The 22,404-nt window shown below is 36.5% G+C and overlaps 1 long non-coding RNA gene across 1 annotated transcript in view; it reads right to left on the minus strand.

Annotated features, from left to right (window-relative positions):
* LOC118152057 (uncharacterized) overlaps positions 1–21,566 on the minus strand; it is a 28,986-nt gene extending 7,420 nt beyond the window's left edge. The window contains exons 1-2 of the long non-coding RNA XR_004740406.3: positions 21,270–21,566; positions 17,287–17,352 (exon numbers count right to left, since the gene is read on the minus strand). This is a non-coding gene — a long non-coding RNA (uncharacterized LOC118152057). The remainder of the gene's footprint in view (positions 1–17,286; positions 17,353–21,269) is intronic.
* Between the last annotated feature and the right edge of the window lie 838 nt (positions 21,567–22,404).

The following is a 22,404-nucleotide window of genomic DNA, read 5'->3' on the forward strand; positions in this document are numbered from 1 at the left end:
CGGTGGCCCTCTTCTCACAGGACCAGTAGAGCATGCCCCACTGAGGACTTTGTGTGGGTTCTCTAACCCCACATTTCCCTTCTGCACTGCCCTAGTCAAGGTTCTCGATGAGGGCTCTGCCCCTACAGCAGACTTCTGCTGCTACAGCAGACATCCAGGCATTTCCATACATCCTCTGAAATCTACGAAGAGGTTCTCAAACCTCAATTCTTGACTTCTGCCCACCAGCAGGCGCACACCACATGGAAGCCACCAAGGCTTGGGGCTTGCACCTTTTGAAGCAATGACCTGAGCTGTACCTTGTAGGCCTGCAATCCCAACTACTTGGGAAACTGAGAGAGGAGATAAATAGAGCCCAGGAGTTTGAAGCTGCAAGAGCTATGGTTGCACCACTGAACTCTAGCCTGGGTGACAGAGCAAGACCCTGTCTCTAAAAAAAAGAATAATATAAAACTTGTGTGTGTGCATAATACATACATTTTTAAAAGAATGAAAACCAAACAGAACAATTTAAAAACATAGGTAAAAGATTTCTCTCCCCCCAGACTCCTTGTTGTTCTCTCTAAAGATGATTACAGTTAGAATTTTCCATGTATTTATGCAGACAAAAAATACATGTACTCTATCTTAAAATAATGGAAAAATTTTTGTATCATACTATAACTAGTCTCTATTTTGAGCCTTAATTTTTTTCTGACATTAAAATAGCTTGAGTTTTCTTGCATATCAAGACATCGAGATCCACCTTATTCTTTCTGAATGGCTGCTTAGACTACTATTGAACAGATATATTTGAGTATTCTCTTATTGATGAACGTCTGGATTTTTCTAGTTTTGTATTTTATATGGAATCATGCAAATAACATATAATTGCATTGCATACTTTGGTATAAACATATAGAGAGTAAGATTTTAAAAATCAAGGTACTAGGCCAGGTGCAGTGCCTCACGCCAGTAATCCCAGCACTTTTGTAGGATGAGGCATGTAGATCACTTGGGGCCAGGAGTTGGAGATCAGCCTGGTCGACATCGCAAAACCCCGTCTCTATTAAAAATACAAAAATTAGCTGGGAGTAGTGGTGGGTGCTTATTATCCCAGATCCTCAGGTAGCTGACAGAGGAAAATGGATTGAAACCAAGAGGTGGAGGTTGTAGTAGGCCAAGATCACGCCACTGCATTGCAGACTGTGAGTCATCTTGTTCTTGCTTCCAAAAGAAAAAAAAAGTGATGAAGTTGCTGAATCAGATGATATGTGCATATGTCCATTTTAAATTTTAATAGGCCTTACCAAATGCACTTAAGAACACACTGGTCCAGGTCAGATGACTCACGCCTGTAATCCCAGTGGTTTGGGAGGCCAAGGCAGGTGGATCACATGGTCAGGAGTTTGAGACCAGACTGGTCAGCATGGTGAAACTCTGTCTACTAAAACTACTAATAATTAGCCAGGCATGGTGGCACATGCTTGTAGTCCCAGCTACTCTGGAGGCTGAGGCAGAAGAATTGCTTGAACCCAGCAAGCAGAGAGGTTGCAGTGAAGATCATGCACCACTGCACTCCAGTCTGGGTGACAGAGCAAGACTCTTGTCTCAAAAAAAAAAAAAAAAGAACACACCAATATTCATCATCACCAACATTGTCTGATAATAATTTTTCCAAAAACTTTTAATAATCTATTGTCAATATTTTAAAACTTTCCCCAAGCTGAAATAAAAAAAAAATAGTGTTTTAATTTCCATAATTACTCTTGATGTTGCATATTTTTCACCTGCTTATTTTGGCAGTTTGGCATCCTTTGTTGTGAATGGCTCATTTCTTTCTTTTTTATTTTTCCTCCTTTTAAAAAACTTTTAAAATTGATTCATAATTACTTATATTCTGGAATTTAATCTGTTGTCAGTTCTATATGCAACAAATGTTTTCTATTCTTTTTTTTTCCCCAGTGCTTCTTGCTGTTGGCTTGTGCTCTGGGATTCTGAGATATGCTCACTTTGTACTACTCATGGTATTTAAAAAATTATTTGAAGAGATTATTTGAGGTCTAGGAAAAGGAGACTTTATCAAAAGAGGATTTACATATGTGTTACAATTTGACCCAAAGGTGCTACTAGCCCAAGACAATCTCAGACCAAGTTCAAGGCTTATGTTTCCCATACCCTACAGAATATGACCTTTGGCTACTGTTGATGTGCGTTTTTTTTTTTTTTTGAGTAACAATGTATGGTGGGGAAAGCCTTCAGTAGCATGTACATTACACCCCTTATCTTGTTCAAACTTGGGCTTTGTTGTTTGTTTCACCTTTCTTATCCTGCCCAGATTTGAAAACAAAATTCCTTTTTTTGGAATGTCAAAAGTTCTTAAGGCTAAATGACATTGGGCTCTACTTCTTTCTCTAGAATCCCTGCTTTGTTTTTCCTTCCACTTTGTCCTGGTAATTGCTTACTTGGTTGTCAATTACTTTAACATTCAAAAAGATAGTTAAAATAATGTATTCAGCATTTTTAAATTGTAAGCAATGTAAGATTTGTTTGAATAACTTGATTTTTTATGAGCTTATCTGAAAGTCCTCTGCTTTTATCTTTATTAAACCTACTCTTCTATTCAGAAGAATGTAATTTTTCTGCTCTTTATCAAGTTTCCTAATATTAAAATAAAATTGAATTATTCTCAGTTTTGTGGGGTTTTCTTCCTAGTGAATGTTTTATGTGTATTATTTTTTTTTTTCTCTGAAAACAGCTTTGGCTGCATCCACTGGTTTTGATATGTAGTCAATTTTAAGTAGCAATTTGGTAATGGTAATTTCTTTTTAACCTATGAATTATTAAATAGATTTTCTTTTTAAGATGTCATTGATTATATTTTTATGGCCACCTCCACTTTATTAATTCCTTATTTATATTATTTTGTGTTACTAATTACAAACTAAGTAATTTATATCTTTTGGAAGTATAAATATTCACTGTTTGGCCTAATACTTAATTTTTATAACTCACACTTAAAAGGATTATGTATATTTAAAAGGTTTCCTTTTTTCAGGGTTAGAGGTAAGTTTACATTTCTCTATATTTGTTTATTCTGTAGATACTTATTTAGGGCTATTATGTGCTAAGCTCTCCCCTGGACTGCAAGGAAAGAATAATCAACAGAGCCGATAATATTTCTGCCCTCAATATAATTGACATTCTAATAGAGGAGACTACCAATAAATAAATAAATTAATTAAAATGTGGTTTTAGTAATAACGTCTATGAAGAAAATTATGGCAGTGTGAGGGAATGGAGTCTGACAGCGGTGCTAGTCTTAGTAGGGTAGCCAGAGAAAGTTTTCTTCACATCAGATATTGACAAGAGCCCTAAAGGCAATTAGAGAAGGTGCCTGTAGAAATCTTGGAGAAGAACATTCTGGAAAGAAGAAACAGCAAGTTACTAGATGCAAATCATTAGTTATGTTATTCCAATCTTCTGTTTCTTTACTCATTTCTTTTTACTCTTCTCAGTTTCTCATGAAGATATTTTGAAGATGTTTTTAAGATGTCTACTATAACCAGATTTTGTAAATATTATATATGTTTCAAAACAAAAATAAATTGAAAATCTAGCTGTAAAATAATTGTATAAATAATCTGCTGGTCCTCAAAGTGTTTGCCTCAAATAAATAAATGAGCCTGGGTGGGTGTTCTGGTATTAATGCAATTCTCTTCAGCATAAAGCTCTTCTGATTCTAGTCAACAGTTAAATCATTTTCCAAGTACCCCAAAGTGAAGTCAACTAGTTGACAAGGCTAGACACACAGTCTCCCAAGGATATTTCTCATTTATGGGAAAGACAAAAGAAAGGAACCACACCACCCACACAACAGGAGAAAAAGTCCCAAATAGCTACTCCCAAAATAAACCTAGCTCACAATTCTTAAGTGTAATGGGATAGCCAGAGATAACCAGGCATATGAGGAAAACAGCATCATAAATCAGAAGACCGAGATATACAAAGAGAAGAAATGAGCCTTAAGTCACACAGGAAAGGCAAAAGAACTGAAATCTTCTAATTATTAGCTACAGATAAATCTGTGGAGATATTACAAAGTATACAAGAGTAAAAACTACAATTACTAATTGGGTGTGGTGGCTTATGCTTATAATCCTAGCTACTTGGGGGCTGATACACCAGTAGAAATGGCCCTTAAGTTATACAGGAAAGGCAAAAGAACCTAAATCCTCTAATTATTATCCTCAGAGAAATCTGTGGACATATAACAAAGTACACAAAAGTAAAAAATACAATTACTGGCTGGGTGTGGTGGCTTACGCCTGTAATCCCAGCACATTGGGAGGCTAAAGAGGCAGATCACTTGAGGCCAGGAATTTGAGAACAGCCTGATCAACATGATGAAACCCCATCTCTACTAAAAGTACAAAAATTAGCTGGCTGTGGTGGCAGGTGCCTGTAATCCCAGCTACTCAAGGGCTGATGCAGTCTCTGACGGCTGCGTTCATACAGGAAAGGCAAGGCAGGGATTGCAGTTAGCCAAGATCTTGCCACGGTACTCCAGCCTGGGTGACAGAGAAGACTCTGTAGCAAAAATGCAACTGCTAAACTTCAAATGTTAGTAAAACAACTAGAAAACACTAGATTATCTAGAAAAAGTCAGACATTCTGGAGAATTAGAGGAAAAAGTTCAATACACAATATTATATGTATGAAAAAGAACATTAGAGACAGAGAACATGTTGAACCAATATCCAATTGATAAATATCCCAGAAGAAAAAAAGAGGAAAGAAGTGGAGGAAATAAATATATCATCAAACTGAAGAAAATTTATTTAAATTAAACATTTATTGGACTATGTTATAGAGCCTCATATATTATGCTAAAGAACTTGTAATTAATTATATAGAATTACAGACAGTTGAATCTGTAGTCTATAGACTATACTATATATAACCAATGAAAAGTTTTAAGCATGTAACATAATCAGTATTTCTTAGGAAATGATTTCCTATTGGCAATGTGGATTATAGATAGGTTTTAAAAAGTAGGTAAATGTTTTGGGAATTTTTTTAAACCAGATTTCTTCACATATATTCCCTTTTACAACAATTATATAGAGGATAGGTGTTATTATTTTTATTTGATGGTTTAGATCTGGAGAGATGCTGTAGATATTGCAGATCTCAGACTAAAGCTCGGTCTTTCTGATTCCAGTATTGTGTTCTCTTCCCTCTCAAGCATTCTTTGTCTTTGTTGACATTTCGTGTCTATATGGCACTGTTTCTGTAATAATACTTCATCTTAAGTCATGTAGAAAATTTATCTTTGCTAAATCTAAGGATATGTCAGAGACTTGCTTGCTGTCCAATTAACCTGTTTTCTCTTATTCCTGGGAGCACAGCTAGATGACATTTTCCAGATCCCTTGCAGTTAAACGTTGCTATGAAATGATTTATAGCCAAGAGAATGTGAAAGGAACTTGTGTGCACCTCTTCCAAGCTTGGCACCTAAAAACCTCTTGCGCTCCTTCCCCTCCTGCCATCTTGAAGCATCTAAGGGACACCTTGGAAGCAGATGCTAAAGATAGTAAAGCCGTAAGACAAAAGGAGCCTGACTGAGTCATCCGTAGGAGGCTCACCTCAAAATCCAACTATCTCTTATGGGTTTCCCATAAGAAATAATTTGGGGGAGAGTTATTTATGCTTATTGTAATTACATACATAAATGTCAACTAACTAAAACAAAAATAAATCTGGAATCCATATGTCAAGATATTTAATCCTTCCATTGTCAAACAAGTGACTAGAGTCAAAAAGTCCTATATTTTCCAAAACCTATAGTGAATCACAAATATATCTCTATTAGTTCTCTGTAGTTCATTATCTTATCTTGGCTAAATCAGATTAAAACTTTAATTTCTTAAAACAAATAAAGTATAAATCCATACCTTAATAAAGTATATTTCATTTCCTATTTACTCCTCAGGACCTCTTAGAATATTGCCAAGTTGGAATCCTTAATTGTAAGTAGCCATTTGGAATTGCTTAATCAATGTTGACTTACAACCAAATGCGTACAAAAACCTCATTATCAAAGCTACTTTCTAAATAAATTCCTAAGTATATATATCTCACCGTATCATGTAATTTTCTTTTTGATTCCTCTAGGTAGTATCAACTAAACTGGTTAGAAGTAGATCTAAGTACATAAAATGTACAAACACGTTTTCTTTTGAGGAGTAGAAGATTTATTTCTAAGGAAATATTTACCCTAAATGTGTTCAAGCTCATAACAATCTCTTGAGCTTCATCTATCCATGGAATTGAAAGTTGTAAGAGCATAAATGTGCCAGTATCATGGTGTTATGATTTTAGACAACTATATATCTTTTTTAAAAGCTTAAAATAACTTGATAATGAAATGATCTAGAAAGTTTTCTACTCAGGTAACAGTGGAGAAAATATATGGGTGGTTTCACAATGGCCTCTAAATACTGCCAGGTTTACTGCCTCCAAACAGAGTTAACTGTCAGATGCTCAGCAGTGCTGTCTTACTTGAATTAGGTCCCCCTAGGAATGTTCATCTGATTAGAAAGTAATACTGCATTTTATTTCACTCAGTAATGATTTCCTTTAAAAAAAAAAACTATTTAATACTGTTTAAATTAGGACAAGTGTGATTATTAGGATGTGCTTATTTGACAGTTAGAGAGCACATTGACTTAATGTGTGCTCCTATGCTTGAGGAAAACCACACCCCCGAAATTTTTTAGTGTGTTATCAGAACTTTAAAAACATAGGTATCCTTACACCTTTCTTTGTTACTTCAGAGCAGTCCCAGGCTCACATTTCTTTCAGGTAGTGTCTTTATAATTTTTCATTGAATTACATTTATCAGTGGCACAAATAAACTAAACTACTTTGTAGATATTAACCGTTGTTTCAACAAGTAGTATGCATGACTCAAATGAAGGTTAAGTCTTTACTCAGCTGAGAAGCACCGGGTGGCACCTGAAGACAGGTACTTCTCTGAAAAAAGGCAGGTTGGAGTTTTAGAGGGTGAGGAGAGTTTTGGCTCAAGTGGCAGTTTTCATATTTGATTGCTGTGAAACTCTCAGTTGGAGGTTTTTCTGTTTTTTTTTTTTTTTTTTTTTTTTTTTTTTGTGCCTCTCATGCAGAATTGTTCGGGCCATTCCATCCCCATTCCTGTCATAAGGGTAATTCCCAAGAGTGGTTCTTGCAAGCCCTGTGGTTTATTGATTAGTCAAATGTGTGTGTGTGGGGAGCGGGGCGGTGGTGAGGGGGCGGTGTATGAAGGTGGCAAACAAACAAAGCAAAACAAAAAAACAAGAAAAAAATAAAGAGAAAATTAAAAACAAAAGGAGATGAGGGGAAAATTGAAGACTTTCAACTGTATCTATTTTAGTCCTTTTAGATAGCGTGCACAAGAAATATACCTTCTATTCCATATGCTTTTTCATTCATACTCTCCCTTCTGTTTTGATCCTCACCATTAAGGGGAAAACATCCTTACCATGTGACATGTCTACATTTTTATACTGTAGAAAACCACGTGACTTCCAATTTACAATCGCGCAATTTTCTGTTTTATTCCTCCTGTAAACAAATCACCTTTTTGTTTGATTTTAAGTTTCTTTTCTGCCTCATATGTGAACTTACTGCTCCAGTTTGCATTTCATGCTTGTTTACATTCCGTTCTTCCCATACCAACATTGATAGTAACTTGAAACATTTTCGTAATCTCCCTTTTGACCTAGAAGACTTTGTTAAAGATTCTAGAGTTAGAAAATCTCGGTACTATTTAGAGCATGACTTTAAAATATTCATTTAAATGAAACTTACATTTTCAAACAGAAAACGTTACATTCCCCATCCATAGGAATAATTGAAGAATCTACACTGGTAATAGTAGTATTAATGTTACAGTAGTAGTAGCCCTTTCAAGTTTTTAGCCATGACTGGGCCCCTCTATATTTGGAATTTAATTTTTTTTAACATAAGATACTTTGCATAAAAATAAAACACTCACAGCCTTGTAGGAGTTCAAATATATATATGCTATCTTGAAACTACTGGTTAGTTTATTATCTCTCCGTATTTCATTGCCCTTCCCAGAAAAATATGACTTACATACATGGAAACAAATGAAAGAAACTCAGTAAGTACAAATATTATTTCTTTTCTCAGAATTCACAATTTATTGGAATTTTCTGCACTTTTTAGAAACAAAAATTTTGGAGAAAATATGCTCTGGTAATTTTTACGTTTCTTATAGCAACTGAGATGCACAAGTTACTAAGGGTTGATTTGTGATTAGTTTATAGTGCAAACGATTAAAGTATCTTATCATAATATTAATTTAGACATAAGGCATTTTATTCTACACTCCTGAGCAGGCATGTCTGACCCAAGCAGATGGACCTAGCACTTTGCTAAAGTCCGGTAACTATTAGATCAATCTGTTTGCACCCTTGATGGCTTAACCTGCCCAAGAAAGCTGTGAAATATATATTAGGTTGGTGCGAAAGTAATTGCGGTTTTTGCCAAAAAACACACTTTGCACCAATCTAACATATTTTACTTCCTTAAAGTCGTTCGCAAGAGACTAACCATTTATATGTCCTACATCAAGAGGGTGCCATGGCATTTACCTGCCTGAGGGAGAGAAAAGCCTACTTTGCCTACTTTGATAACTGGACAGTAACCTCACAAGCAGAAAATAAAACTATTTGTTAGATCAGCAATATGCATCAGACTCAAGCCAGGAAACTGTACTGTATGCAGAGTTTTCTTCCTTCCCTCCCTTCCTTCCTTCCTTCCTTCCTTCCTTCCTTCCTTCCTTCCTTCCTTCCTTCCTTCCTTCCTTCTTCTTCTTCTTCTTCTTCTTCTTCTTCTTCTTCTTCTTCTTCTTCTTCTTCTTCCTTCCTTCCTTCCTTCCTTTCTTTCTTTCTTTCTTTCTTTCTTTCTTTCTTTCTTTTTTTCTTTCTTTCTCTCTCTCTCTTTCATTATTTATGGCTTGAACTTCTTGTGCTGCCATCCATTGAATTTTCATAAGCAGAACTGAACCATGCTGTTATGCATCAAGGACTGGTGTGGATGACCTGAAAAATGCAAGTGGTTGATGGGTGTGTAGAATGGAGGGTGTATGTGCTCAGGGAAAATAAAACTGTCTGCTGTCAGTTCGTTCCTAAGTACTTGCGATAATTAAATAGTGTTTTGTGACCATTTCAGTTTTAGCCAACATTTTCCACTCTCCAACATAGAACTGCACATTCTTTCTACTTAAATATGTTCCTGAGCCCCAATTGTTTGGGGTCCTATTATTTTGAATTATGATACTAAACAGTGAATAAAGGAGGAAGAATTTTCTATTTTATTAGAGGGCACTGGTTATATGACAACTAACATAAAAATAAACTACTTCTCAATACTTCCGAACTAGCACATAGTAAATAATGCCATTAATGTGATTTATGTCTAGACCTTCAAAGACGGGGATTTCTGCTAGAAGCCTTAAAGGGTTGAGGTTTATCTTGGTTTTTCTTGAGAAATTGAATTTTTAGATTATTAGCTTGGGCTTTTCTAAAGGCCTCAAGCCTCAATGATTTGCCAAGCATCAAGTGAAAGTAGAACACCTTAATGGTCTTTAACCACTCAGGAAGGAAGCACAGACAAAAGGACTGATAGACAAAAGGAAAGAAGGGAGGGAGGAAGGGAGAAAGGGAAAAAGGGAGGGAGGGAGAAAAGGAGGGAAGGAAGGAAGGAAGGAAGGAAGGAAGGAAGGAAGGAACGAACGAGAGAGACAGGTGGAAAGCAAGGGAAGGAGGGTATACACAGTCAAGACAGCTCCATTCTCTAACTCATGGTTTTAATATTGAGCTTGTATAAATTCTCAGAGAATAAGTTTCTAAAAGTTTACATCTTAAAGGACAAAACTTTTTTCTTTCTCCTCTGCTTTCTCAAGTTGGAACAGGGTAGGTCATCATGCAACTGCTCAAATCCAGTCCCAAGGAATATGAAGACACTCGTTTCAGTTGTCCCTAAGGCAAAGACAGAACTTCTGGAATCTAAAAACCATCCCAGTTCCAAAGAACTTGCTCCCTGTTCTTGTACTTCTTCCCTTATCCTTCAGCTTAGTTCAGTGATTTAGAGAGCCAAAATGACCTCATCCACATCAGGTTGACTCTTAAGATTCACATGGGAAGATGAGATCAATACATTCCACTCATTTTCGTGAAATTTAATTCATTTTGAATTTCATTTTAGTTATCATGGGAGATGGCTAAAATTTGAAAATAAACAAGATTAGCATTCAGGGAAAGAAAGTGTGTACTGAACATAATTAGTAAGAGTGGTCAAAGAAAGCTTAATATTAACCTGGGGAGTTCATATGGGCTTTTGGAGGTCAATGAAGAGTGAAGTTTATTGAAAATTTTTGTGAAATAAACTTGCCCTTCCAAATTTTCATTATATTTGAAAGTTAATAGCCTAAAACTGTTGCACATTTCAAGCTGTTTGGTGAGTCTGGAAGCTTTGTGATTCAGATTAATCCCGTGGTGGCTGCCTCTACCCCCATTGTTTTCTTTATTAGGAAGCAAAGATTCCCATATGTTTCAGTGTAAGACAGAATGACTCAGCCATTTTATATTTAATGCACCCTTGGATGGCTGCTTTAGGTTTTATATGTCGGTACAAGAGCACAGCAATTGACTGTGACATCGTCTGTTGCTAAAATAAAGAGAATGGCCCTGGAGACAAGATAGTTTTATGTTCTGGTTGAAAAATGCAGAAAACATGAATTCTTTCAATGCTATTATTTGCCAAAATCTTTCAAATGGACTCTTGGTTCCAGAATTAAGTTTAGTCAAATAATAAATGTGTTGAGATTGCCTTGATCAATATGGAGGTCAGGTGCAAGGTGCTTATCCCCTAATACTCCTCAGTCACCAATAATATATTTACAAGAATTCATGGTGGGCACTGAAAGAAAGAACCATGTGAGAGGACTTCCATTTTTCTCAAGATGAGGTCTGCCAGGATTACTTACTACCACATTGTTTTATCTGCAAACTATATCTTCAATACATATAGAGGAACCTTGCCTGAGGTATGTAGTTTGTAGAGATCTTCAAATATCAACCCAGAGAGTTGGAATAAGAAAAATACACTTACTCACCTCACCGTTTTCATTCAATAATTTTTTATTCACCCTATCAGGAGTTGTACCACCATTCATCTAGTCAAAGGCTTGATTCTTGCCAAAAACCTAAATATCATTCTACATTCTTATATTTAAAAATCCATGATCACCAAATCCCAAAGATTCTGCTCTCTTGACATGTCTTATTTCTGCCTCTTACTGAACTAAGTTCTTAATTTATTCTCAATAGCTCTGCCTGCATTATAACAATAGATTCACTGTACCAGTGCCCCTCCCTTTTATATATTATCTGTAAAATCGTTGTCCAATTGCACTGGACAAAACTAAAAACGCTTTTAACTTTAATAAATTCTATTCATTGATGGCTATTTAATATGAACCAGACTATTGTTTATTCAAGACAATTGCAATAGGGAAAAGAGACTAAACTCAAATCCATGGAAACAAAGGCACAGAAAGTTTTTAAGAGCTGGAGTGGGGGGAATTCTATGTCATCTGTGTTTGCTAATTGGCCTATCACAAAGGGAAAGAAAGCTTTCTCTTGTTGAAGTAAGGAGCCACCAAAGTTAAGCTTCTACTTTACCATGGAGACTGAGAGAGAGGGGTGCTATCTTCTTGGATGATTACACTTCAAAAAGAGGACTCCAAGGTCCTTAAGGAAGACATGCCCTGGGTTGTAAAACTGGCAATAGGCTTTTTTTAAAATTTTTTTATTGCATTTTAGGTTTTGGGGTACATGAGCAGAACATGCAAGACAGTTGCGTAGGTACACACATGGCAGTGTGTTTTGCTTCCTTTCTCCCCTTCACCCACATTTGGCATTTCTCCCCAGGCTATCCCTCCCCACTTCCCCTCCCTCTGGCCCTCCCCTTTTCCCCCCAATAGACCCCAGTGTTTAGTACTTCCCTCGCTGTGTCCATGTGTTCTCATTCTTCATCGCCCACCTATAAGTGAAAATATGCAGTGTTTCATTTTCTGTTCTTGTGTCAGTTTGCTGAGGATGATGTTCTCCAGATTCATCCATGTCCCCATCAAGCTACCATTGACTTTCTTCACAGAACTGGAAAAAACCACCATGAACTTCATATGGAACCAAAAGAGAGCCCGCATAGCCAAGTCAATTCTAAGCAAAAAGAACACAGCGGGGGGCATCACACTACCGGATTTCAAACTATACTACAAGGCTACAGTAATCAAAACAGCATGGTACTGGTACCAAAACAGAGATATAGACCAATGGAACAAAACAGAGGCACCGGAAGCAACACAACATATCTACAACTATACAATCTTTGATAAACCTGACAAAAACCAGCAATGGGGAAAGGATTCCCTGTTTAACAAATGGTGTTGGGAAAACTGGCTAGCCATGTGCAGAAAGCAGAAACTGGACCCCTTCCTGACACCTTACACTAAAATTAACTCCAGATGGATTAAAGACTTAAACATAAGACCTGGCACGATAAAAACCCTAGAAGGAAATCTAGGCAAAACTATCCAGGACATAGGAGTAGGCAAGAACTTCATGAACAAAACACCAAAAGCATTGGCAACAAAAGCCAAAATAGACAAATGGGACCTAATGAAACTCCACAGCTTCTGCAAGGCAAAAGAAACAGTCACTAGAGTGAATCGGCAATCAACAGAATGGGAAAAATTTTTGCAGTTTACCCATCTGGAAAAGGGCTGATATCCAGAATTTACAAAGAACTCAAACAGATTTACGGAAAAAAAAACAAGCAAGCCCATTCAAAAGTGGGCAAAGGATATGAACAGACACTTTACGAAAGAAGACATATATGAGGCCAACAGTCATATGAAAAAATGCTCATCGTCACTGGTCATCAGAGAGATGCAAATCAAAACCACATTGAGATACTCTCTCACGCCAGTTAGAATGGCGATCATTAAAAAATCTGGAGACAACAGATGCTGGAGAGGATGTGGAGAAAAAGGAACAATTTTACACTGTTGGTGGGAGTGTAAATTAGTTCAACCATTGTGGAAGACAGTGTGGCGATTCCTCAAGGCCTTAGAAATAGAAATTCCATTTGACCCAGCAATCCCGTTACTGGGTATATATCCAAAGGACTATAAATCGTTCTACTATAAGGACACATGTACACGAATGTTCATTGCAGCACTGTTTACAATTACAAAGACCTGGAATCAACCCAAATGCCCATTGATAATAGACTGGATTGGGAAAATGTGGCACATATACACCATGGAATATTATGCAGCAATCAGAAATGATGAGTTTGTGTCGTTTGTGGCAATAGGCTTTTAAGGAGATTTACATTCATCCCAAATTGTCAGAGAAAGAATTTGTCATTAATAATTTTCTAAAGTAAATGTTATAAGAAAAGAAACCTCAGGGGCCTATAGTCAGAAAGCAATCTACGGAAGTGAGCAGAAGTTACACATTTTTCACATGATCCTCCTGCACCCATCATAGTGTTAGTTACCTTAAAAATTCTCCTTTAATATTTTTCAACTAAATTAAAGATGCAGTTGTTTGGAAAATATAAAGGCTTACAGATGGAGTTCTTAACTTTCTCAATGGTAAATCATCAACTTTTAAAGGTAAATTTTTAAAAATAATGTAATTGGGAAGTATCTTTGGATAAAGACAACCAGTATTTAAAAACCTGTTATAAATATTATTTCATTTAAGGTTTAAAATTAGTTCTGAAGATTTTATGCAAAAAGCATATCACTTAAGTACAAGACTAGTTCTAAGAACTTCCAAGGTCAATGACATTGAATACATTTGTTAACAAATTAGTCTCAATATTCTAGGGTGTTTGGAAAACACCTCGAGTAGTGCTCTGTGAGTTCATAATAATTATACATTGACCAAATATTTTGGAATATTCTCATTGTTTAAGGAACCATAACAAAACAGGGTTTAAGTCCCCTGGCTTAACCAGTTTAACACCTTTACAGTACTGTAAGATCATGTTCCGCTGCAATAATGAATCCATTAGTCAGGCTTCTTGTAATGTGGAGCCACTTCCCAGCTAAACAGCTGCTTTACTGCTTTACACCTGCTAATGAGTGAACTGCATTTACTGAGTTTGCTTAGTTCAATTTAAATTTAGGGTTTGTATCTGAAAACATGAATTATATAAATCCTCAATGTCTTTGGTGGAAAAGGGAGATTCTTTAAAAATTCTTTCAAAGATATCTGAAATCCGGCTACATTAAGTTAATGCCATGGACAGGAAAACATAGCAGGTCATGACTCTTTGTTAAAAAAATAAAACTAGAAAACTTTAAAACACATTTTTGTTGAATATAATTTACATACTGTGAAATACAGAAATCTAAAGTGTATACGTCAAAAGTTTTAACAAATACATACATTAGTATAATCTTCATCTCTATCAAATTTCAGAATTCTTTTTTGTTTTCTTTTTTGAGATGGAGTCTCATTCTGTCACCCAGGGTCAAGCGATTCTCCTGCCTCAGCCTCCCAAGTAGCTGGGATTACAGGCACCCACCACCATGCCCAGCTAATTTTTGTATTTTTCGTAGAGACAGGGGTTTCACCATGTTGGCCAGGTTGGTCTCCAACTCCTGACCCCAAGTGATCTGCCCACCTTGGCCTCCCAATGTGCTGGGATTACACTGCACCCAGCCTAGAATATGTTTATCACCACAGAAATTTTCATCATACCATTCCACAGTTAAAATCTCACCTAAAGCAAACATCCTAGGTGTGTTATGCTTATTCTAGAAATTCATATAAAGGGAATATTACAATAAGTACTTTGTTGGTTCTATTTACTTTCACTTAGCGTAGAAGTTTTAGTCAGTTTTCTAAGAGAAGATTTCAAAATTCACCCACCTTTTTTTTTTCCTTTTTATTACTCATGAGTATTTAATTGTGTGACTATGCCACATTTTGTTAGTCTGTTCTCTTGTTGGACAGCTGGGATGTTTCTAGTTTGGGGTAATTATAAATAAAGTTGCTATAAAAAAACTATTGTACCTGTATAACCAGTAATGGGATTGCTGAGTCAAAGAGTAGTTCTGTTTTTAACTCTTTGAGGAATTGCCACGCTACTTTCCACAATGTTTGAACTAATTTATACTCTCTTTATCTATCTGGTGGCAAAAAGGTTGAGGACAGCTGTTCTAGAAGTTTTATAGTTTTGGCTTTAATTCTAAGCCTGTAATCCATCTCACGTTACTTTCATTTATAAGATTTTTTTTTCTATATGAATATCTAATTCTCCAAGGACTATCTGTTGAAAAGATTTTGATTTCTCCACTGAATTGCTTTGGTATCCTTGTTTACAGCCATTCAATTTTATATGTTGAAGTCTATTTCCTTACTCTAGGTGGTAGAAAACCATTGCCTGGTCTGCAGTGTCAGCCTGGTTGCCTATAAAGGATTTCCTCAGGTTTTTCTTTTCTTTTCTTATCTCAGTGCCTCTGCACCTACATGGTCAGTTTCTCTCAGCTTTCCTGGTCTTCCTTTGTTGGCTGACTCCTATCACTTAGGATCAAGATAAAGCTTGGAGTTCCTGTGAAATTTCTCTCCGTTCTCCTTCTTGCCATCATACTTCGGCAGGCCTCATTGTGTATTCCTCAGAAAGGTCCTGCCTCATCTTCAGTCACAGAGTAGCATAAGGCCTGGGGTATGGGAGGGTTTCTCTTAGCTCTTTGCTCTGCCCTCAGACTGCAGCAGGCTGGCAGCACTTGAACTTTGGAAGGGTCTCAGTTCTCCTTCCTTGCCAGCTTTTTTTCTGGTAAGTGCTCAGGGAAGGTCTGTGTTAAAGAGTTGGTAGGCGGTGTAGATTCTGCTTGTCTACAGGACCCTCAAAGTCCCTAAACTTTTATAGCAGCCTGTACTCAGCTTTTAAAAATCCTTAAAGGTTCACCTGTTTTCTTCCTGTTGGGTCTATGAAGTTTCCTCTTCTCCTGACACTCTACCAAAGATGAAAACATCCATGACTTCTGTAGCTCCTAAGAGGACTGGGCATTTCTCATATTTTAATTCCTTATGTTACTTTAAGACTTTAAGTATTTGACGGGTTTTAAATATTCTTTTAGATTATCTAGCTTGTTTTTATTTTGTGAGTGGTTTACTTCACAAAAATTAAAACTGCGATAGAGGAATAGTCTTCTTTATCAACAAATGTTTTAATGTCAGAGATGTCTTCGGTTTTCCAAAAGATTTAAGACAGCAGAGATTTTAGCAGTTCTTACAGTCACTAAATCAGAAACTTCTTGCTCTAAAGAAAGGATTTTATGGGATTTTTCAGCAGTTTTGTAATGTACATATATATATTGCTAAGGCTTTCTTATAATTGTAAAATCACTTATCTTTGATGACCTCAAAATATTGACATATCATGAAAAATGTCATAGAAAATAATATGACTTCTGAGTTGTACTGATATGTTTCCACTGCTATTGATGTTATTTGAGATAACTCATATTAAAACAAAAACAACAACATGGTCTTTAGCAGAATAAATTGCACAATTGGCTTGGCAGTGAACAGAAGTAGTCACAATAATTAAATGTTGAATATCAATGCAACCAGGAATTTTGATTTTGAGGTATTGACATGAGGCAAAGCGTATAATGGGAACCAGGGTAAATGAAAGCATAAAGTTCTCCTCTGTCAGAGGGTAAAGTCTGTAGGTAATGTCTAGAGATAAAAAATCAAGAAATAGGACGACAAACTTAGCAAAGTATAAACTTGAGGAAAGTATTTGAGAGAAGTCAAATACTTACTGAGCCTTCACTTTAAACTAGATTGTTTCAAGAAGAAAAGAACAGATTTGCAATAAAGTTTCCTTTTTTCTCACTTCTTCTGACTTGATGGATAGAGAACTGCTAAGCAATTAAATTCACTTGTTGATTTTTCAAGATTCGAAAAACAAATTAAATTGGATTTTCCACGTATCAGCTCCAATGTTTCTTTGTCTGAGTGGTCCACTAATTTTTACTTACATGTGAGGGGCTCCTGAAGTTGCTGCAATGCATATAGCCACAATCACATAAATTTTCTTGGAATTTTTTTGTAAGAGAGGCTAATACATTTTTAACAAGCATGCTTTCTTGGAGATAAATAATAAATATATATAAGCTTGTACCTCAAATCTTGCTTAAAATCAGTTGGTGTTATTACATGCAGGTCCCAGATATCCTGTTCTTTTCACCTTTAAAATACAAAAGGAAAAAAAAAGTGAAAATAAAGTCTAATCTACACATGTAGAGAAAGTTGTGCTTTTAGGTATCTAGATTGTTTGGTTCACTTGAGACAAAGGCTGATATCTGATTCTTACATAGATGCTCTTAGCTCTGCTCAGAGAAGAAGTATACTAGAGTCATTGTGCTTCTTCTATAAGCATAGACACAAATCTCAGTGACTCCAGCATAAACCAGCAGACAGGAGGATACAGTTTAAGAATTTACAAGATTTTTAACTGCCAAAAGGCCAGGCATCCTCAGGCAAGCACCTTCTCTCCCTCTAGGCAAGTAAGAAGCCTGCATTTATTTGGAGACTTGCTTGATGAGCAGCAAATCAGAGCAAAGGGAGCAAATAAAATTCAAATGGTTCATCAGGTTCAGGCTCTGAGAGGCTGGTGTATGTGTCTTTATGAGAGGAAGATAGCCATTTTTGGCAGTGAACAATTCAAATCTTCTACTAAAGGACCCTTTTCCAGAGAGCGAATGCATGAGCTTTCCTGAAGTTTGCTTGCTTCTCCAACTCTCCTTTATCTTTTCACCATTCGGTATTAAGGATTCTTATCACTGACACACTCTTTTGTTATATTAAACTCTTCCAAAAAATTTCTGCGAAACCCAAATTCACCATTTTATGCAGAATAACACTTTTTCCTTAAATGTGCATTCAACCTAATATTTAATAATACTTGTCTACATATTTACTTGTTAGTATTGCTAATGAGAGCAGAATGCTCTTGATCCACTCAAATAACAGGAATAACAAGCAGATCGAAACACCAAAAGAGAATAGAGAGAGTCCAGGAAGGTATCTAAGTATATAGGTGGAAAAATAATTACATCATAAAATAGAATTGGTTTACCTTTGGGGGAAAAAATAAACTAAAATCCCTTGCTTCATATCTCAAACCAAAGTAATGAGTGAAATTATTTTAAAACCCAAACAAAACCAAAAACCTACCTGGAGGAAAAATACCTGGATTTAAATTTAAATTTAGGCTGAGAAAAACCTTTCCAAGTAAGATGTCAGGGGCTGGAACCATAAATAAAACATTTGATAAATTTGACCACCACTGCTGCATGGACATTAAAAATCTTCTTATCAAAACATGACAAATGTACTTGATAACATGCTCTGAGTCAATTTCATTTTCACAGCCCTTTTTGAAGGAAGTAGCTGTGTGTGTGTGTGTGCGTGTACACACATAAAATTCATCCATCCTCTACTCTAGGTTTCTCAGGCTAATAAGAGAGGATGCACAAAAGAAATAATAAAAAATATACAAGTAAAGTGCTGGTCTATTTAATATTGCCCAGTGCTTAATAGCCTTCCTGCCTCTTCACTTCTACGTAAACACTGACACACTGGAACCAGGCTGAGAATAGGCCAGAAGTCTTAGGTAAGATTTTTTATCTCCTATTTTCTAACCTTTGAACATGAGTTGGCTTACCCACCCAACCGCAAGGACTTGGAGCCAAGAGACATAGATTTGTGCTTTCAACTTACCCACACACTCAGTCACAACCAGAACAAATAATGTTAGGAGTATGGCTACCCTGGAGAAAGCTAAATAGAAGGCTAGCCTTCTGAGTGAGGTCAGACTGAAATACAGAACAATGGAAGGCAGACAAGGCAGGAGGCCAGGATGCACTCAGATCCAACTTTTAAATTAAAGACCTTAACTACTAATAAACAGAAGCCCTGCTACTGTGCTCCCTGGCCACTTCAATTAGCCACTTCTCCTAGAATAGGATAGAGAATGGGTTGTAGAAAAGTCAGATGTATCTCCTCCAACACTTCCCTACATGTGGAGCTTGGGGTGTGTTCAGTCTTTCCTGCAGGTGAAGCAGAAATGTGAGAGAGGATAAAAGATCCACTCAACAATAATGTGTCCTTAAAAATACCATGTTCTTTGACTGAGAGGCATCTATCTTACAGGATTAGCTGGATAAATGTGAAATGATTTATCTCAAGGATGCTCATTGAAGAGAGTTTCTAACAATGGAAATGTAAAATGACTAAAGTGCAACAATAGAGAAAATAAGACTTAGAAACTATTATATTTATATGATAGACTGCTATATGGTCATTAAAATGAGGTTCATGGTAAGTTAGGTAAAAATTTATAAAATAGTATGTACAATATAAATACTTTCTTATATATATAAATGCGCATACAAAAGAATGGAAGGTTATTAAATCAGTTACTGCTAAATGGTAGCATTGTATGTGTTTTGTTTTATTATTAAAATCTGAATTACCCAATTTGTCTATAAAAACATGTAAGATTTATATAAATTAAGCAAAATCATTAATGAAAGAAAACGATTGGGCCAATTATGACGAAAGGCACATCTCTGTCAGATATAATATATAATATATACCTATATATATTATATACCTACATATTATATACCTTATTATATAGTATATACCTATGTAATACACAATATAGGTACCTGGATTATACAGGAACCACTTCCCTGCAACTCAATAACTGGCTCAGTGGGCTTTTTGGGGCTGCCTCTTATTAGGAATTATTATGGGCTCTCAAAAATGAGTTTATTCTGAAGTAAATGTTATCTGGCTTTACCTTTTCCTTTTTGACCCCACATTATTCACTATCACCTTCAACGATCTGCTCCTGGAGATCCATACATTAATATATCTATTCATCCAGTCACAAACATTGCAAGTGGAATGAATATATGATTTACTAGTGCCCTGGGGAGGCAAAAAAGAAAACAGATTTCTCCTGAGACAAATTTGCTGCAAACTTGATGCCTATTTTGAGAAACAAATCATACCTATTTGAAATAACTTGATTACACTTGCAAGATAATATTCTAACATGGCATAATGCATAGACTTTTGCTGAGGACTCGAAAGAGCGGAACAGATTTGAATGACCTAGAGTTCCCTAGTAAAGAGATTTGTGGAGAAGATGTGGCTTACCCCTAGACTTACTGGGTAAATGGTGTTTGCTTTTGCAAAAAAGATATGACTAACACAGCTGATGAGGTTAGGAGAGGAGAAAGTTTTAGAAAAATGGACAGAGATGAGGTTGGAAAATTAAAGTGTGGTCATTTGATGAAAAGTTTTAGAATCCAGACGGAGGAGGTGATTATTTGATTTTGAAGACATAATAAATTTTTTTAGAACTTGTTTTATAATCCACGTCTTTATAATTCTTCCATGAGTTTTTTCTATGGAGCTCATTGTTGGGGACTAAGGGAGGTCATGGCTGCTACTTTTTAAATTTTACCACTTCCAGGTAATCTCATCCCCAAACATGACCCACTCCAGGACCACTGGTTAGAGCTGTGCAAGTTGGACTCTAAACATCTGTCCCCAGCCTCACAGAAACACCCTATAACCTCCAAGATGCAGCATGGTTAGGCTCAAAGATGTTCTTTTGGATTCTTATACTAAAAAGGACTAGTAGGTTCATGTGATAAGGAAGGGATTAGAGATCTTGGTCAGAGTGAGAGAGAGAGAGAGAGAGAGAGAGAGAATGTGTGTGTGAGTGTGTGTGTGTGTGTGTGTGTGTGTGTGTTGAACAGAGTTTTCTCTTGGGGCTTTCCTCTTTTCCTGGAGTCAGTAATACAAGCAACCTTAAAAATGCTTGGGCGGCATAGTGAAGTTAACTTTCCTCTATCTGAGGAGTAAGGAAATGTTCCATTCTTTGGTTTTCCCCCCTAACGTATTTTCTTATCCTGTTGGCCTTGGAGCTGAGCATTGAGATTCAAAGAATATGCTTACAGCATAAAAAACAAGAGGGACCGTAATGCTCACATTTAATCCAGCGTAGCTCACAAGGATTACCTGCTGAGACTCGGAGATGCCAAAACCCAAGCCAGTGATAGCTATTTACGTTTATGTAAGTACCTCTGTCTACTCTCTTCTTTTGTACATATGTCTTTCTCAAAAATCACTCTGAATGAAGTGGCACTTGCAGCTAGGATTTGTGCTCTAAATCCAGGGTTTCTGAGGTAGCTCCTTAATGAAAAATGTAAGTGGAATGGCCTTTCAGCAGTTGGCAATAAAACGGTTGCAGAAACCAGGGAGTTACACAAATGTGAAAAGCAGGCTGGTGTGGTGAAGCCTGTGACTACAGAAGTCCTGTCCCATCGGTAAGAAACACTGGGCTAAGCTGACTATTTTATAGAGCCACAGAGTGGTTCTAAAAGTGACCTCAGAAAGTCATCAGAATCTCTAAGAAATGTCTGAAAATGTCACAAACACAAAACATTCCAAGCCACTTTTAAAGACTACCAGAAAAGCTAGGGGTCATGCTCTTGGTAATTCTTCCTAGAGTATAGCAGCCTCCAGGTGGAGTGAAGCAGCAGAATTCCCTGGCAGATTGTTCAAAACTGGTCTCTTTGTGCACTCTGCCTTCTTTTTCAAATACCAATCATCCTTTCTGTTTGATTAATTTTCCTGTATGTGATTGCTAAGACATTAAAGCAAAATCATCTGGAGTAACAATTTTGTTCTTAAGTTATTTAGGAAAACAGCTGTGCAGAAAAGATCAAATTATTAGTCCTTGAGAAAAGTGATGATGGGAAGAAAATGAAAAATAATTTTGTCCTTGCTCTAGCAGAGAACAATCTGTGCAGCACTTAAGGTAAAAAATAAAAAAAAATAAAAAACTTTACTTCAATCTAAGTCTGGAATGATAGATTCATACACTGAACAGGGTGCTTGACTTTTTCCACTGTTCTGTAAGAGGGAGGATGATTGAGACAGTCACAGGGGCAGAGGCAGCACCCAAGAGGTGAAAGTAATGAGGACAAAGTGGCATCAGCAGAAATTCCAGAGGTCAGAATAAAGGTATTAAAGTATCCTTTTCCACGTACATTTTTTGAATAAATTTCTACTCATCCTTTAAAGTTTTGGTTTCACCTTCTCACCTCCTTCAAGAAACATTCTTTAACCTCTACCAGGCTCCTTTCAAGAATCAGCTCCTATAACACTCCCAAGAGTAGACTTAAAGGTGTACTTCCATTTAGTGTTCTCTTAG

Source organism: Callithrix jacchus, chromosome 3, assembly GCF_049354715.1.
Source record: "Callithrix jacchus isolate 240 chromosome 3, calJac240_pri, whole genome shotgun sequence".
In the NCBI taxonomy this organism is placed as follows: domain Eukaryota; kingdom Metazoa; phylum Chordata; class Mammalia; order Primates; family Cebidae; genus Callithrix; species Callithrix jacchus.